Raw genomic sequence first — 19,409 nt, 5'->3', positions numbered from 1 at the left:
TCCAAAGGGTTTACTAGAGTCAATAATCTAGTTCACATCGCTATGTGATTGACAACCAAAAGAGTACTAAGGTATGATCATGTTTTGCTCGTGAGAGAAGTTTAGTCAATGGGTCTGTCAGATTCAGAGCCGTATGTATTTTGCAAGTATTCTATGTCTACAATGCTCAGCATGGAGCTACTCTAGCTAATTGCTCCCACTTTTAATATGTATCCAGATTGAGACTTAGAGTCATCTGGATCGGTGTAAAAACTTGCACCGATGTAACTCTTTACGACGGGCTCTTTTATCACCTCCATAATCGAGAAGTATTTCCTTAGTCCTCACTAAGGATATTCTTGACCGCTGTCCAGTGATCTACTATTAGATCAAAATTGTATTCCTTTGCCAAACACAGAGCAAGGTATACAATAGGTCTGGTTCACAGCATAGCATACTTTATAGAACCTATGACTGAGGCACATGGAATGACTTTTCATTCTCTTTCTATTTTCTGCCATGGTCGAGTCTTGAGTCTTACTCAACTTCACACCTTGCAACACAGGCAAGAACTCCTTCTTTGACTGTTCCATTTTGAACTATTTCAAAAATTTATCAAGGTATGTACTCATTGAAAAATCTTATCAAGCGTCTTGATCTATCTATATAGATCTTGATGCTCAATGTGTAAGCAGCTTCACCGAGGTCTTGCTTTGAAAAACTCTTATTCAAGTATCCCTTCATGCTATCCAGAATTTCCATATCATTCCCAATTAACAATATGTCATCCACATATAATATTAGAAATGCTACAGAGCTCCCACTCACTTTCTTGTAAATACAGGCTTCTCAAAAAATCTGTATAAAACCATATGCTTTGATCAACTCATCAAAGCGTATATTCCAACTCCGAGATGCTTGCACCAGTCCATTGATGGATTGATGGAGCTTGCACACTTTGTTAGCACCTTTAGGATTGACAAAACTTTCTGGTTGTATCATATACAACTCTTCTTTAATAAATCCATTAAGGAATGTAGTTTTGACATCCATTTGCCAAATTTCGTAAAATGTGGCAATTGCTAACATGATTCGGACAGACTTTTAAGCATCAATACGAGTGAGAAAATCTCATCATATTCAACACCTTGAACTTGTCGAAAAACCTTTTTGCGACAAGTCGAGCTTTGTAGATAGTAACACTACTATCAGCATCTATCTTCCTCTTGAAGATCCATTTATACAATATGGCTTGCCGATCATCGGGCAACTCCACCAAAGTCCACACTTTGTTCTTATACATGGATCCCATCTCAGATTTCATGGCCTCAAGCCATTTTGTGGAATCTGGGCTCATCATCGCTTCCTCATAGTTCGTAGGTTCATCATGGTCTAGCAACATGACTTCCAGAATAGGATTACCGTACCACTCTGGTGTGGACCGTACTCTGGAAGACCTACGAGGGTCGGTAGCAACTTGATCTGAAGTTTCATGATCATCATCATTAACTTCCTCACTAACTGGTGTAGTAGTCACAGGAACAGATTTATGTGATGAACTAATTTCCAATAAGGGAGCAGGTACAGTTACCTCATCAAGTTCTACTTTCCTCCCACTCACTTCTTTCGAGAGAAACTTCTTCTCTAGAAAGGATCCATTCTTGGCAACGAATGTTTTGCCTTCGGATCTGTGATAGAAGGTGTACCCAACAGTTTCCTTTGGGTATTCTATGAAGACGCACTTCTCCGATTTGAGTTCGAGCTTATCAAGTTGAAAACCTTTTTCATATAAGCATCGCAACTCCAAACTTTAAGAAACGACAGCTTAGGTTAACTGCTAAACCATAGTTCATATGGTGTCGTCTCAACGGATTTAGATGGTGCCCTATTAAACGTGAATGCAGCTGTCTCTAATGCATAACCCCAAAACGATAGTGGTAAACTGATAAGAGATATCATAGATCGCACCATATCTAGTAAAGTGCGGTTACGACGTTCGGACACACCATAACGTTGTGGTGTTCTAGGTGGCATGAGTTGTGAAACTATTTCACATTGTTTTAATTAAAGACCAAACTCGTAACTCAAATATTCGTCTCCGCGATCAGATCGCAGAAACTTTATTTTCTTGTTACGATGATTTTTCCACTTCACTCTGAAATTCTTTGAACCTTTCAACTATTTCAGACTTATGTTTCATCAAGTAGATATACCCATATCTGCTCAAATCATCTTGTGAAGGTCAGAAAATAACGATACTTGCCACCAGCATCAACACTCATTGGATCGCATACATCGGTATGTATTATTTCCAATAAGCTTGTTCCATTGTTCCGGAGAACGGAGTTTTAGTCATCTTGCCTAAAAGGCACGGTTCGCAAGTATCAAATGATTCATAACCAAGTGATTCCGAAAATCCATCTTTATGGAGTTTCTTCATGCGCTTTACACCGATATGACCCAAACGGCAGTGCCACAAATAAGTTGCACTATCATTATTAACTTTGCATCTTTTGGCATCAATATTATGAATATGTGTACCACTATGATCGAGATCCAACAAACTATTTTCATTGGGTGTATAACCATCGAAGGTCTTATTCATGTAAACAGAATAACAATTATTCTCTAACTTTAAATGAATAACCGTATCGCAATAAACACGATCAAATCATGTTCATGCTCAATGCAAATGCCAAATAACATTTATTTAGGTTTAACACTAATCCCGAAAGTATAGGGAGTGTGCGATGATGATCACATCAATCTTGGAACTACTTCCAACACTCATCGTCACTTCTCCTTCAACTAGTCTCTGTTTATTCTGTAACTCCTGTTTCGAGTTACTAATCTTAGTAACCGAACAAGTATCAAATACTCAGGGGCAACTATAAACACTAGTAAGGCACACATCAATAACCTGTATATCAAATATACCCTTGTTCACTTTGCCATCCTTCTTATCCACCAAATATTCAAGACATTTGCGCTTCCAGTGACCATTTCCTTTGAAGTGTAAGCACTCAGTTTCAGGCTTTGGTTCAGCTTTGGGCTTCTTCGTGGGAGTGACAACTTGCTTGCCATTCTGCTTGAAGTTCCCTTTCTTTCCCTTTGCCCTTTTCTTGAAACTAGTGATCTTGTCAACCATCAACACTTGATGCTCTTTCTTGATTTCTACCTTCGTCGATTTCAACATCACAAAGAGCTCGGGAATCGTTTTCGTCATCCCTTGCATACTATAGTTCATCACGAAGTTCTAGTAACTTAGTGATGGTGACTAGAGAATTCTGTCAATCACTATCTTATCTGGAAGATTAACTCCCACTTGATTCAAGCGATTGAAGTACCCAGACAATCTGAGCACATGCTCACTAGTTGAGCGATTCTCCTCCATCTTTTAGCCATAGAACTTGTTGGAGACTTCATATCTCTCAACTCGGGTATTTGCTTGAAATATTAACTTCAATTCCTGGAACATCTCATATGGTCCATGACGTTCAAAAACGTCTTTGAAGTCCCGATTCTAAGCCGTTAAGCATGGTGCACTAAACTATCAAGTAGTCATCATATTGAGCTAGCCAAACGTTCATAACGTCTGCATCTGCTCCTGCAATAGGTCTGTCACCTAGCGGTGCATCAAGGACATAATTCTTCTGTGCAGCAATGAGGATAAACCTCAGATCACGGATCCAATCCGCATCATTGCTACTAACATCTTTCAACACAATTTTCTCTAGGAACATATCAAAATAAACATATGAAAGCAACAACGCAAGCTATTGATCTACAACATAATTTGCAAAATACTACCAGGACTAAGTTCATGATAAATTTAAGTTCAATTAATCATATTACTAAGAACTCCCACTTAGATAGACATCCCTCTAATCCTCTAAGTGATTACGTGATCCATATCAACTACACCATGTCCGATCATCACGTGAGATGGAGTAGTTTCAACGGTGAACATCACTATGTTGATCATATCTACTATATGATTCACGCTCGACCTTTCGGTCTCCGTGTTCCGAGGCCATATCTGTATATGCTAGGCTCGTCAAGTTTAACCTGAGTATTCCGCGTGTGCAACTGTTTTGCACCCGTTGTATTTGAACGTAGAGCCTATCACACCCGATCATCACGTGGTGTCTCAGCACGAAGAACTTTCGCAACGGTGCATACTCAGGGAGAACACTTCTTGATAATTAGTGAGAGATCATCTTATAATGCTACCGTCAATCAAAGCAAGATAAGATGCATAAAGGATAAACATCACATGCAATCAATATAAGTGATATGATATGGCCATCATCATCTTGTGCTTGTGATCTCCATCTTCGAAGCACCGTCGTGATCACCATCGTCACCGGCGCGACACCTTGATCTCCATCGTAGCATCGTTGTCGTTACGCCATCTATTGCTTCTACGACTATCGCTACCGCTTAGTGATAAAGTAAAGCAATTACAGGGCGTTTGCATTTCATACAATAAAGCGACAACCATATGGCTCCTGCCAGTTGCCGATAACTTCGGTTACAAAACATGATCATCTCATACAATAAAATATAGCATCACGTCTTGACCATATCACATCACAACATGCCCTGCAAAAACAAGTTAGACGTCCTCTACTTTGTTGTTGCAAATTTTACGTGGCTGCTACGGGCTTTAGCAAGAACCGTTCTTACCTACGCATAAAAACCACAACGATAGTTCGTCAAGTTGTGCTGTTTTAACCTTCGCAAGGACCGGGCGTAGCCACACTCGATTCAGCTAAAGTGAGAGAGACAGACACCCGCCAGCCACCTTTAAGCACGAGTGCTCGCAACGGTGAAACCAGTCTCGCGTAAGCGTACACGTAATGTCGGTCCGGGCCGCTTCATCTCACAATACCGCCGAACCAAAGTATGACATGCTGGTAAGCAGTATGACTTGTATCGCCCACAACTCACTTGTGTTCTACTCGTGCATATAACATCAACGCATAAAACCTAGGCTCGGATGCCACTGTTGGGGAACGTAGTAATTTCAAAAAAATTCCTACGTACACGCAAGATCATGGTGATGGCATAGCAACGAGAGGGAAGAGTGTGTCCACGTACCTTCGTAGACCGAAAGTGGAAGCGTTAGAACAACGCGGTTGATGTAGTCGTACGTCTTCACGGCCCGACCGATCAAGCACCAAAACTACGACACCTCCGAGTTCTAGCACACGTTCAGCTCGATGACGTCCCTCGAACTCCGATCCAGCCGAGTGTCGAGGTAGAGTTCCGTCAACACGACGGTGTGGTGACGATCTTGATGTACTACCGACGCAGGGCTTCGCCTAAGCACTGCTACGATATTATCGAGGTGGATTATGGTGGAGGGAGGCACCGCACACGGCTAAGAGATCCAAGGGATCAATTGTTGTTGTGCCTAGAGGTGCCCCCCTGCCCCCGTATATAAAGGAGCAAGGGGGCAGGGGCGGCCGGCCTAGTAGGGGCGCGCCAAGGGGAGTCCTACTCCCACCGGGAGTAGGACTCCCTCCTTCCTTGTTGGAGTAGGAGAAGGGGGAAAGAGGGGGAGAGGAGGAAGGAAAAGGGGGCCGCACCCCTTGTCCAATTCGGACCAGAGGGGGGCTGCGTGCCTCCTTCCTTTCGGCCTCTCTCCTCTATTCCCGTATGGCCCAATAAGGACCATATACTCCCCGGCGAATTCCCGTAACTCTCCGGTACTCCGAAAAATACCCGAATCACTCGGAACCTTTCCAAACTCCGAATATAGTCGTCCAATATATCGATCTTTACATCTCGACCATTTCGAGACTCCTCGTCATGTCCCCGATCTCATCCGGGACTCCGAACTCCTTCGGTACATCAAAACTCATAAACTCATAATATAACTGTTATCGAAACCTTAAGCGTGCGGACCCTACGGGTTCGAGAACAATGTAGACATGACCTAGAACTATTCTCGGTCAATAACCAATAGCGGAACCTGGATGCTCATATTGGCTCCCACATATTCTACGAAGATCTTTATCGGTCAAACCGCATAACAACATACGTTGTTCCCTTTGTCATCGGTATGTTACTTGCCCGAGATTTGATCGTCGGTATCCAATACCTAGTTCAATCTCGTTACCGGCAAGTCTCTTTACTCGTTACGTAATACATCATCTCACAACTAACTCATTAGTTGCAATGCTTGCAAGGCTTATAGTGATGTGTATTACCGAGAGGGCCCAGAGATACCTCTCCGACAATCGGAGTGACAAATCCTAATCTCGAAATACGCCAACCCAACATGTACCTTCGGAGACACCTGTAGTACTCCTTTATAATCACCCAGTTACGTTGTGACGTTTGGTAGCACCCAAAGTGTTCCTCCGGTAAACGGGAGTTGCATAATCTCATAGTTATAGGAACATGTATAAGTCATGAAGAAAGCAATAGCAATATATTAAACGATCAAGTGCTAGGCTAACGGAATGGGTCATGTCAATCACATCATTCTCATAATGATGTGATCCCATTAATCAAATGACAACACATGTCTATGGTTAGGAAACATAATCATCTTTGATTAATGAGCTAGTCAAGTAGAGGCATACTAGTGACTATATGTTTGTCTATGTATTCACACATGTATTATGTTTCCGGTTAATACAATTCTATCATGAATAATAAACATTTATCATGATATGAGGAAATAAATAATAACTTTATTATTGCCTCTAGGGCATATTTCCTTCAGGAGCACTGGCTCCGCCAGGAGCAGGCCGACGGCGAGGAGCAGATGCGCTACAATGCCATGCTCGAACGCGACGCGGAGGCGCTCCGGCTAGAGGAGGAGGAGGAGGAGCGCGCGCGGCTTGCCGCAATACCGCCGCCCCAGCTGACGCCGGAGGAGGCTGCCCTAGCAGCGTACCAGGCAGCGTTCGGGTGGGCTGGCCCTGCTCCGGTCTTCATCGACCTCACCAACGACGGCGGCGTCGAGGGCAAGGGCAAGGGCAAGGCCGACGACATCTAGGGCAGCGTGCGGGGCGGCAGCAGGCGGGCACATACTTTTTTTAATGTTTTATTAGATTTAGGTGGACTTTGCCCGGCGTTTGACCGGCCACTTTATGTTTAATTATGTTTATGTATGTTTATTTCGTGCAAACTTGTTTTTTCTTCACGCCGGCACATTTGGGTCGGCCTCCCCGTTTGGGCAGTCAAGCCGATCCATTTTAAAATGCAGACACGCACGTCCGCCTAGCCGACCCAAACGGACGAAAAGCGGACAAAGCGCGCGTCCGTTTGTGTCGCCCCGTTGGAGTTGCTCTAATCTTCATCGGTTTACAAAACCTGTTTAGCTTGAGGTCAGTCCATTGAATTTCAAATTACCGAGAAAGGCTTTCGCCCCGCTTTATATATAAAGCAACAAACACAAGCATTCAGTACAAACACACGCCACGCCACCGCAAACACACGCACACACCCAGGATAGGATACAAAGGCGCTGAGTGCAGCAACACCACCACTAGCACTACGGCCCCGAAGAGGTGAGACTACATATGACGAACCATGCACTCCAAGACGGCGCCTTCAGGAAGGATATGACACCGAAGCGCCACCACCGCCCGATCCAAAGATCAGGGTTTCCCCCGGAGCCGCATGACGGGCAATGAGAGCCGCGACGATGCCTTCAAGAAGGGAACGATCTTCACCGCCGCCGGTTTGTCCGAAGATAGAGCAGGTTTTCACCTCGACCAACCATCACCGCCACCGAACGCCACACCCCGGCAACCACGCCGCCCACACAACCATGGTGACCGGGCAGCACCAAGGCACGGGCTCTGCCCAAGAGCACCGCGCAACCACCACCAGGGCCGCCGCCCCAGCATCCAAGACCATGACACCACCTCACCCGAGATCCGCCGCACCCCAATGAGAGAGACGAGCGGAAAGGTCTCACCTTTCGTGCCCCTGGGCCACCCCCAGCGTCGAGACCCAATAGGTCGGCCAGAACTGGCATCCACCGACCCGTCCTGCTGCCCCTAGCGCGAGACGAGCTCGGTCCTGCAGCATCGAGAGGGGGACGAGCTCGGTCCTGCTGCACCGTGCGCGAGACGAGCTCGGTCCTGCTGCATCGTGCGTGAGACGAGCTCGGTCCTACGGCACCGGGCACGAGACGAGCGTTGGACCGCAACCGGGAGAGGACCAACCCATTGATGGGAGAAGCGACCGGGCGACGAGGAGATGGGGTGAAGGTCGAGACGGCCCGACCACAGGCGAGCCGACGCCGGAGAAGCCGGCCACTGTCGCGGACAGATCCGACGAGCCACCGTGAAGCCGCCACGACACCGAGACCTCCCCACGCCGCCGCCCATGACCGGAGCAACGGCCATGCCCGACCGCTGCCCTACCCGCGCCGCCCGACGACCTCCAAGCACCGGAGCTGCCTGGCACGCACCACCGGAGCCACGCGCCGCCGGTCGGCCCCCAACTCCAGATCTGGCCGGATCCGACAAGAGACCGGCCGCGCGCCACCTCCCGAGACGAGAGCAACGCAGCCGCCCCACCGCAAGCGGAACAAAGGGAGCCGGAGCGCCACCACCAGCAGGCCACCCCGCCGCCCAGCGAGACCGCCGATGTGCCGCTGGATCCCGCAACAACTAGCGCCACCGCTCGAAGGGGCCGCCCCGCGTCGGCACCTACAAGCGGATGGGGATGAGAGGCCCCGCCGCCGCCATGCCCACCGGGCTTTGCCCGACGGAGCTCGCCGGCGGCGGCGGGGGGAGAGGGGAGGGAGGTGAGCCGAGGGCCGCGACAGGAGGGGATCCTCCCTGGCGCGCGCGGGCGCGCCGCGGGAGGAAAGGGGAGGAGGGGGAAGGGGGGAGCAAGGCAGGGAGGGGCGCCCGACGGCGGCGGCGGCGGGTGGGAACCCTAGCGGGAGTCGCGAGCGAGCCGCGGGAGGAAAGAGGAGGTGCGTGGTAATTTTCAAATTTGGGTCGGTTGATTTATTAAAAAGGAAGCAAGTGACAATGTGCAACACCGAAGCCGCGTGCCAGCAAGACCTTGGGCAGGCGAGTAAGAAACTTGACGGTTCGTGTGTGTGGCTGGGTGCGTGGGGGGAGGGGCTCACCAGAAAAATCTAGTCATTCATACTTCTAGAGGGATGTTAGGAGCGCCAGCAACACAGAGTGCGCGACGGTGAGGGAAGAGCGGGGCGGCGGGGTTGGCACGGGAGCGTCACCAGCCGTGAGCAGATGTGGGCATGTGGCTACCAGTTCGGCGGATGGTCTGTGGGGAGGTTGGGAAAGAAGATGAACGAGAAGGTAGAAGGTTGAAGAGGGTAATCGTGCCATTTATTTTTCATCGGACAGCTCAAGACCAATCGACTGGCCCAAATTATTTTTCCAATCGACTTTCCCCTAGCCAGCCTCTTGCAAAAGAGAGATCAGCTATGCACCTATGGTTGTAGATGGCAGATCCTGTATGACGCTCGTGTGCGTCCAATCGTCGCTGTTTCGCTGAAGCTAAGCGAGCGACGGAGGCAACACGGGCCGGCCCACTTCGAGCCAGCACCCGGTTTTGGGAACCTTCTAGGAGGTTCCCTGACCCGTTTTTTTTTTGCCAGTTTTTTCCTGTTTTCTTTTTTCGTTTTTTCCTTTTTCTTTCTTTCTTCCGTTTCTGTTTATTTCTCTTCTTTTTCCTTTTCTTTCATTTTATGATTTTTTGTTTCTATTTGTATACTTTGTTCAAGAAAATGCTTTGACATCCCAAATTTTGTTCATCGTTTCAAGAAGTGTTCACAGTTTTAAAACTTTATTCATTATTTCAAGTTGGTTTGCTATTTAAAATTGTTCAGCGTATATCACAAAAAAGTTCAATGGGTATATTATTTTTAAAACTGTGAACACAAAATTATTCAGCGTATATACACAAAATTGTGCAATTTGTAGTTAAAAATTGTTCAGATTATTTTTTAAAAAAATTCAATGTATATAATTTGTTCATCGTATATCACAAAAATGTTATGTTTTCAAATTTTGTTAAGTGTATATCACAAAAATGTTTACTGTGTAGTTAAAAATTGTTCATCGTATATCTAAAAAATGTTCAATGTATATTTGAAAATAGTTCATCGTTACATAACAAAATCAATAAACTTTTGTTCATGTTTTGAATAACTGCTCACGTTTTTCAGAAAGAAAACACTTTTTAACAGTTGTTCGAGTTTCAAAATTTGTTCAGGAAAACATTATACATTCTTTTGAATGAAGATTAAAAACCGGATCTGCCTCCGTACATAGTACTTCAAGTTTACGTTGTACTTACATCCAATCCGAGTCGCTAGGTGCAGTGGCTGTTGACGCAGCCGTATAGCGTAAGGTCGCCGGTTCGAATCGAACCAGACTATAATTTTTTCGTTTGTAGCGTTTCTTCTTATGTTCACTCGTAGCCTGGTAATGGGCCGGCCCATTCGCGCGAGCCCTGCGCGGAAGCTCTCCTGTTAGACGCTAACGAGCGTCAAACAGGAGCTCTCGTTGTAGATAGGCACGATATCTATGTGTCGCCTATGCCGCCCGATTTCTTATAGGAATCACTAACGAACAATGACTAGCAGGCTGGCCCAGCTGACCCATTTAGCGTGGTTGCTCGCTGCCACTCGTGGCAATCGATGTAGGTTCGCTCGCTCCGGTTTTCTTTTTTTTGTTTTCTCTTTTTTTGCTTTTTCACCGGTTTTCTTTAATTTTTCTTTTTTCATCATTTTACTTTGTTTTCTTTCTTTTCTCGTGTTTTTTAGGTTTCCTTTCTTTCTTTGCTATATACTTGGGTATTGTCTGTTCCTTTGTCGGTTTTCTTCTGTTTTCTTTTTGTTTCTTTGTCATTTTCTTAATGGTTTTATTTTTTAACAGATGCCTACCTTTTCTCGTTACGTAATATATATTTTTAGAGCAAAGTTAAACATTTTTCCAAGTACATGAACCTTTTTCAAGTAAGTGATTTTTTTAAATACATTTTTTGAACATTTTTTGTCATACACTGTAAAATTTTCTAAATACACGTTGTACAATTTCAATAAACATTTTATTAAACCACACGGTATAAACATTTTTGAAAATTTCACAGCATTATTTGTAAACATGTGAGTATTTCTTTAAAATTTCAGGTATAATTTTAGAATGGCAATAAACATCTTCTGAACCTATAACAACATTTTTTTTACATTTTGTATACACTTTTTTTAAGGTCACAATTTCTTTTTAAGGCGGGAATATTTTCACAAAATGTCACGCACATTTTTTCAATGTTACAATTTTTTTACATTACACAAGCCTTTTTGTACATCGTATACACATTTTTTAACCTGTGATTTGTATGTAGGCGAGGTCAGTGTGTGGCTGGCAGCGGTTAGTTCTTGCGGCCTGTGATTCGCTGCGTGCAGTTGGGAAGGGTTTTATGAGCTCCAATATCCGAAGCTCTGTTGTTCACTCGTTCGTTTGGTTCGGGTGGCCAAACCGGCGCGCGTCTCATTGTCGCCACCGTACCGGCTGGTTTTGGCAAGATGACAGTGGCCAAATCGCATAGCTTTGATGGAGTACGCGCGTGCCACTGCTGGCCGGAGGGGCATGCACGCAGGGGCGGAGCCAGGATTTGAGCATGGTGGGGGGGAGGGGGGGGTACATAATGCTACATTTTTTTCTAACACATAAACACATAGTAATAGATAAATGTTTGACAAGTATTGATTTAAATTTAGGTACATACAAGAAGTGTAAAAGTCAATAATCTCATTAGAGATAAACCCAAAATTTCCATGAATGGGTTAAGGCAAAGGAAGAGGTGTAGAAAAAAAGTTATATTCCTTCTCTTCAAAATTTTCAATAGAAAAGCATAGCTCACGCGAAAAAGATATATTATATGTGGATTTCTCTTCTGATCACAATTACTAAAGCATGAACGTACCAAACAAAATAGATTAACATATATACCTGCAGAAATTGACCTGTCGCAAGATCACTAGATCGTGATACAGCCATTCAGGAATGGGAATCGGCAGCGGCCATTCGAGATCGTGATCCTGGCGTCATAAGTAATCCAGAATGGCAATCGACAGCTGTCGTCCGAGCATCGCTGAATGCTCAACTTGAAACAAGTACTAGCAGTCTAGCGGAGTCTCTGATCTGTATCTGACCGGAAAAATTCAGATCGAGAGCAGAGGCGAGCGGGCATAACGGCGGCGAGTAATCTTCTACGGACTAATGGATTTTTTTTTTAAGAATCTCACAAAGCTTTATTACTGAATCATAATGTTCATAGGTACAAAAAGAAGATCGCCGGGTTGTCCTAGCCAAATGTGTCGGCCAAACCCTAAAGATAACGCATGCTGTGCGAGATTATGGGCCTCCGTATTGGAGGTCCTATACTTATGAGTAAACGAACATGAAATAAAGGTAGTTGCTCTAGTCTTGATTTCCTCGACAATGGCTCCAAATTCTGCTGAGTTTTCCTGTCTGATTGCATCTACCACCACCTTGCAATCGGAGGCAACAAGTAAATGGTTGATATAGAGATCTTCTGAAAGTGCTAATGCCTCCCGAACAGCTAGTGCTTCTAGCACTTGGGGGTTGTGCAGTCCTCTGAAAACGAGAGCTGACGCTCCCATGAACAAACCTCTCTCATCCCTGCAAACCACACCAACTGCGCCAAACGTACCTGGGCGTGACACGGCCGCGTCCACATTGAGTTTGTAGTAATCTGTTGATGGTGGAATCCACGTACGGGGTCGTGGTACTGCTATCCCATGTGCTTCCTCCTTCTTCTTGTTCAAAAACTCTATGTCTGATAAGTAAGCTTTGATGAAATTGTCAGTGGCAAACGGAGTCTGGTATATATCCTCATGTATAGCTTTCCGTCTTGCACTCCAAATCGCCCATAAAGTAACAATCATCAACTGAAATTGCTCCGGTGGAAGAGAGTCATTCATGGCAAAGAGCCACAGCCGTGCGTCAGGTTCTGAGGTTGCCCACATGTGCTCGACCATCTCGGCTTCTGAAAGTGCCCACACACACCTAGACACATTACACTCCAGCAAAGAATGCCGCCAGCTATCCTGCCCTCCGCATAGGGAGCAAGCACTCGTAGTGGCCATATGACGATGGTTTAGGACATCTCCCGTAGGGAGTGAGTGTTGCGCCAATCGCCAAGTGAAAAAGCGCAGTTTCGGTGGCACTGACATGTTCCATAGCGAGTTCCACCCCCTCATCTCATGTTCAGAGTTGGAAGGATCCTCCTTTTCCTCCAGCCATGCCTCGCGCCCAATCTTGATCTTGACAATCATCTTATAAGCTGACCGTACAGAAAAACGCCCCCTTGGATCATCATTCCATGCCCAGAAATCGTCCACACGCCGTGTACAGAGCGGTATTTGCAAGATCGCCTCCACATCAATGGGTATGAACACCTGTCTAAGCAAGTCCTCTCGCCACGCAGCTCTAGTGTGGTCAATCAGATCAGAAACCAGTTGCGGTGGGTCAGCAACTAAGGAGGCCACCGGCTTCATCATTCCGTCCCTTGGAACCCAACTATGTTGCCATATGTTCGTGGTAGTTCCATCACCAATACGCCGGATAGCTCCTTGGGTGATAATATCTCTCCCATCAAGTATAGATCGCCACACCTGAGAAGGATGTGGACCTAGTTGAGCTTCAAGGACTGTACATTGTGGAAAATATGATGCTTTAAGGATTTGTGCACTAAGAGAGGAGGGATCATTCAATAATCTCCAAATTTGCCGAGACAAAAGTGCCAAGTTGAAGATTTCTATATCCCGAAAGCCAAGTCCTCCCAAACTTTTCGGTCGGGTCATCAAATCCCAAGCTACCCAACATGGTTTCCTCTTGCCTCTCTTGCTCCCCCACCAAAATTGACGAATGAGTGACATAATGCTTCCACAAAGGCCTCGAGGTAATCTGAAGCAAGACATCGAAAAAACTGGTAAAGCTTGAGCCACAGATTTTATGAGAACCTCCTTTCCTGCCACTGATAAAAGTTTCTCCATCCATCCCTTTATCCTTTCCCAAACTCTGTCTCGTAAATATTTGAAGGTGCCATTTTTGGACTGTCCAACATAGGTCGGCAGACCCAAATACTTTTCACTCAAAGACTCATTCTGCACATTAAGTATATTCTTTATCTCCACCCTAAGGGTCTCCGGGCATCCCTTACTGAAAAATATGGACGATTTATCATAGTTTACCCTTTGGCCCGAAGCCAAGCAATATGCATCAAGTAGGTTTGAAACCTCATTTGCCCCCTGGACACTAGACTTGAAAAGCAGCAGGCTGTCATCTGCAAACAAAAGGTGGTTCACTACCGGAGCCGTGGGCGCCACCTTTATGCCACCGAGCACTAATGACTGAGAACTGTGTTTTAAAAGGCACGAAAGGCCCTCCGCTGCAATCAAGAATAAGTAAGGGGAAATAGGATCTCCCTGCCTGATACCCCTGGAAGGTGAGAAGCTCTCTAATCTTTCTCCATTAAACAAGACCGAGAATGAAACAGAAGTGATCATGCTCATAACTGTATGGATCCAATCTGATGCAAAGCCAAGCTTAACCATAATTGCCTTTAGATAAGGCCACTCTAGTCTGTCATATGCCTTCATCATATCAAGCTTAAGTGCACAAAAGTTGTTTGTCTTGGATCTGTTTCTCTTCATGAAGTGCAAACATTCATACGCACAAATAATATTATCCGTGATCAACCTCCCGGGAACAAAGGCTGATTGCTCCTTTGAGATAATATCTGGCAATATCAACTTCAATCTATTCGACACCACTTTAGAAGCTATTTTATAAATCACATTGCAAAGGCTGATAGGCCTAAACTGGGTAAGTAGAGTGGGATTTTGTACCTTGGGTATCAACACAAGTACCGTATCATTAATGCTTGCAGCAGTCTCCTCTCCACGGACGATCCGAAGCACCACTTTAGTTACTTCATCCCCACAAATGTCCCAGTGGCGCTGATAGAAGTGTGCAGGAAAACCATCTGGCCCCGGTGCCTTCGTAGGAAACATCTGAAACAGGGCCTGCTTTACTTCCTCATTTGTGTAAGGAGCGCAAAGCGAAGCATTCATCTCTAGTGTCACTTTCCGAGGCACATGTTGTAATACATCATCTACCCCCTGTACACCTTCCGTCGTGTACAAGGTTTTATAGAAATCTGTCACAAGTTGTTTCATCTCAGCCTTGTCCTCTACTCTTATACCCAGCGCATTGTGTAGAGCTCGAATCATATTCTCCCTACGCCACATATTTGCTCTCATGTGAAAAAAATTTGTGTTGCGATCACCCGCAGTCAGCCACTGTATGCGCGATCTTTGTCTCCACATTAACTCCTCCCTATGATAGAGCTCAACCAGCCGTTCATTCAACTTTTGCTCAAGGTGATTTGGAGCAGTCCTAGACGGAACACTCCGAAGCCTCTCTAGCTCCGCTTTTGCCTTCTTGATCTCCTTCCTAACACTTCCAAAAGTTGCATCCTCCCATGCCGAGAGGTTCTTTGACAGAAGCTCCAATTTTCTGCGAATCCCCTCAACTCCTTGATCCGCTTGCAGTTCGCTCCATCCTGAGCTGATAGTGTCACGCCATGATTCATGTGACTCCCACATCACTTCGTACCGGAAGCTCGGTTTAGGGTGTGGTAAAACCTCTTCAAACTGTACGAGTATTGGTCCATGATCCGAGGACGCCGAAGTTAAGTTTGTAACCTTGGCCATAGGGAAAAGCGCCACCCAATCAGCTGTGGCCATCGCTCTGTCAAGCCTCACGCGGGTGTAGGATCCCCCGATCACTTTTTTCTCAAAGGTCCAAAATCTGCCATGATAGCCCAAGTCCATCAACATGCAAACGTCAACCGCATCCCGAAAACCTTGTATTTGTGCATTACTCCGATTAGCAGCTCCCTCATGTTCATCCGGACGTAAAACTTCGTTAAAATCGCCCAAACACAGCCAAGGGAGGTTGCTAAAAGACGCCAACCCCTTTAGGAGATCCCATGTTTGGTGTCTCAGTTGTGTCTGGGCCTCGCCATACACGCATGTCAACCTCCATGGGTCTTTCCCTTCCTCTACCACCTTTGCATCAATATGATAAACAGAATCACCCAAGATCTCAACATTTATTGTATTATTCCAAAAAATCCCTATTCCTCCACTTCTTCCTTGACTATCTATCGCATAGGCATTATCATAGCCCAAAGTGTTAGCTAAAGCTTCTACACGTGCACCCTTTACTTGAGTTTCAACAATACACAACACGGTAGGGGTAAATTTCTTCGCAAAGTCGCGAAGCTCACGAACTGTCGCGGCTTTACCCGCGCCGCGACAGTTCCAACAAAATGAACTCATTGCGTCAGGCGGCACTCCTCGGAGGAGCCCGCCGATCCATCATATTGGTCCTTGCCACGTTCCACTCCATCTGTCACCATACTCGGTGTCCCTGCATCAGACAACTCCTTAAACAGGGCTCCTTTATTGCCAACATCTTTCTTCCGTCGCTTCACCTCTTTCCTTGGAGACACATATACAGGCGGCATCGGTGGAACCCCGTCCGGCTTTCCAGAGATTACAAGAGCTGTAGAGCTCACTGGGACCACGTCCCCTTCTCCATCATCGCTCGACTGAACTGTCTCTGGATGGTTCTTGTCCGAAGATTGCCTCTTGTTACTTGCCACCACTACCCCCAGTGTTGCAGCAGTCGGTTCCTCGATCATACCCTTGGGCTCGCTTGGCCCCGATACTTCTGTGGTCATTGCATTGTCCTCTCCTTCATCCTGCCTCCCCGCCTCCCTGCGAGGTTCATTCTGATATGCATTGAAGCGCCAACTTTGATTGGGGTTATACTGCTCTCGCCCCCTACCTCTTCCTCCTGCATTCCTTGGGCCGCCTCGTCCCCTCTGGTTACCAAAACCACCTCTGCCAGGTTGCCTGAAGCGAATATTGTCAGCCAGAACAAAGTCACCCCACTCAAACTTTGTCTCATCATGAACACCATCACCACACTCCTCGTGCCAATGCCCGCATTCACCACAGTTAAAGCAAAAGACAGGTAATTTCTCGTATTTTACTTGATATCTAACTCGTTCATCCCCCTTCTTTCCAGTGACAAACCTCTTAATTTTTACGTTGATATCGATTTTCACCCTCACCCGGACAAATTCACCAAAGAAACCTGCCGGTAGCTTGAGCTGCACTTCTTCCACCTCGCCAATTCGCGATGCCATCCCCCTGACTGCAGGCTCGATCAAAAAGTTGTCAGGTAAACGATGGATTTGCGCCCAAACTGCCAACTTATCCAACTTGATGCTATCAGGGTTTTTGAACCCATCATACTCCACCAAAATCACTGCTTGGTCTCTGAAAAGCCATGGCCCCTCTAGCATGGCCTTATTCCAATCCCCTAGACAACCAAACTGTGTTGTGAACAAGTTGTCCTTCACCTTCCTCCAGACCACCGTTTTCGCTGGATTCCAGGCTGCACGCATGTCCCCATAAAGAGCATTAGGACTGAAAGTCCTTGTAGTGTGTACCCTGGCTATGGCTAGCCACTTCGCCGGCGCCCCCAGATCCGGCAACTCCTCCTCCCACACGAAATCATCATCTTCCTCCTCCTGCAAATTCAACCTGGCTAGCAGCTCCTCCGTCGTCTCCTTGCCATGCCGCCCCTGCGAGCTTGATCCCGACGCCATGAACCGAGCAGTCTAGTCGCCGCCAACGAAAACCCTAGATCGATCTACCGGAGAAACCACTATAACCAAGGCCGGGTAAGGTCACGAGGGGCCTCCCTTGATCAGCCCGAGTCCATGGGATCACCAGCAGGTTCGATCGGGGAAAAGAAGGTAAGATCCGGCCGCTGCGCCGGAGTATGTCGAAACCCTAGGCTATCGCCGTCGGGGAGAGAAAATAACTGATTCTACGGACTAATGGATTGTATACACTAATTACGGTTCCAGGTAGAACACACAGCCCAGACTTTTTTTTGAGAATCATGCACAGCCCAGACTAGAGCCAATCAGCCGCTGTTGGTGCCTACTGGGCCTTTCACATGGGCCTATTTTCTCTTTTACAATGGTCACGATGGAAGACAGACACCCACCACTCAAGAAAAAAGTGAAACGATGGAAGACAGCCCGAAAAGGGGGGGCCGAATACATGTATGCGTACGTTTCTACAGGATTTCCTATTTGGCGCATATGCGCCCGCTTGCGAACCGGCGCCTGTAGCGCTCGCGCGATGGGCCGGCCCAATAGCTTTTTTTTTTCCGTTTTAATCAGTAAAAAAAACTATGTTAGCTGTGATTCGAACTAGGAACCTCCCGCACGTAGTACCGCGGGTGCAACCAGCACGCCAACCCACCTTATTCGTTTAGAATGAACTTTTACCTTACTTTATCCGTTTCCTATTTACCTTTTTCTATTTTTCTGTGTTAGCTTTCTTTTACGTTTTTTTTCAATTCGATGAACTTTTTTCAAAATCATTGAAATTATTTTCAAATTCGTTGAACTTTTATCGAAATCAATGAACTCTTTTCAAAATCCGATAAACTTTTTATCTAAATCAATGAACTTTTTCAAAATTCGTGAACTTTTATGAAAATCGATGAACTTTTTCAATTTTCTTGAACTATATTGAATTTTGTGAACTTTTTCTATCCATGCACTTTTTTCAAACTCGTGAACTTTTATGAAAATTGACAAACTTTTTTCAATTTTCTTGAACTATATTGAATTTCGTGAACTTTTTCGATCCATGAACTTTTTTCAAACTCATGAACTTTTTTAAATTCGTTAACTTTTCTGAAATTAGTGGACCTTTTCAAATTTATGAACTTTTTCTTGAACTAGTGAACTTTTTTCAATTTTCGTGAGCTTTTTTTTAATATCTAAACCATTACTTTTTGAAACAATTCGTGAACTTTCTTTTAATCTGGGAACTTCTAAATTTTGGACCAGAGCAGCTGTAATTATACTTAAATAACACGCAATACCAGTGGTAAGTATTATGAGGTGGCTGCAGTGGCTAGCAAAGCGCGTGCAAGATGCAGCGGCGCGAGTTCGAATCCCCAACGCAATTAACATTTTTCCTAGGACTTTTTGCTGCTGCTGCTTGTTCGTGGGCCGGCCCAGCGCGGGGCACTGCAGGCGCCAGGAGCGCGAACGGGCGCCTGCAGCGCCGTATAGGAGTTCCCCGTTTCTACACCAAATTCCATACCGATGTGCCCTGTACGCTCGATCGATAGGGGGGGCAGGGCCCTGCTCGTCTCCCCCTGTCTCCGCCAGTGCATGCACGCACGCATGCACGAGGATAGCATGGTGGAGAAAGAACATGTTGATTATCCAGGGAGGGGAAATAGCACATGCTTAGGGCCAGTTCTTTTGGTGGCTTCTAAAAT

This window comes from Triticum aestivum, chromosome 7B (assembly GCF_018294505.1).
Source record: "Triticum aestivum cultivar Chinese Spring chromosome 7B, IWGSC CS RefSeq v2.1, whole genome shotgun sequence".
NCBI lineage: Eukaryota > Viridiplantae > Streptophyta > Magnoliopsida > Poales > Poaceae > Triticum > Triticum aestivum.
This window is presented reverse-complemented; position numbering follows the sequence as displayed.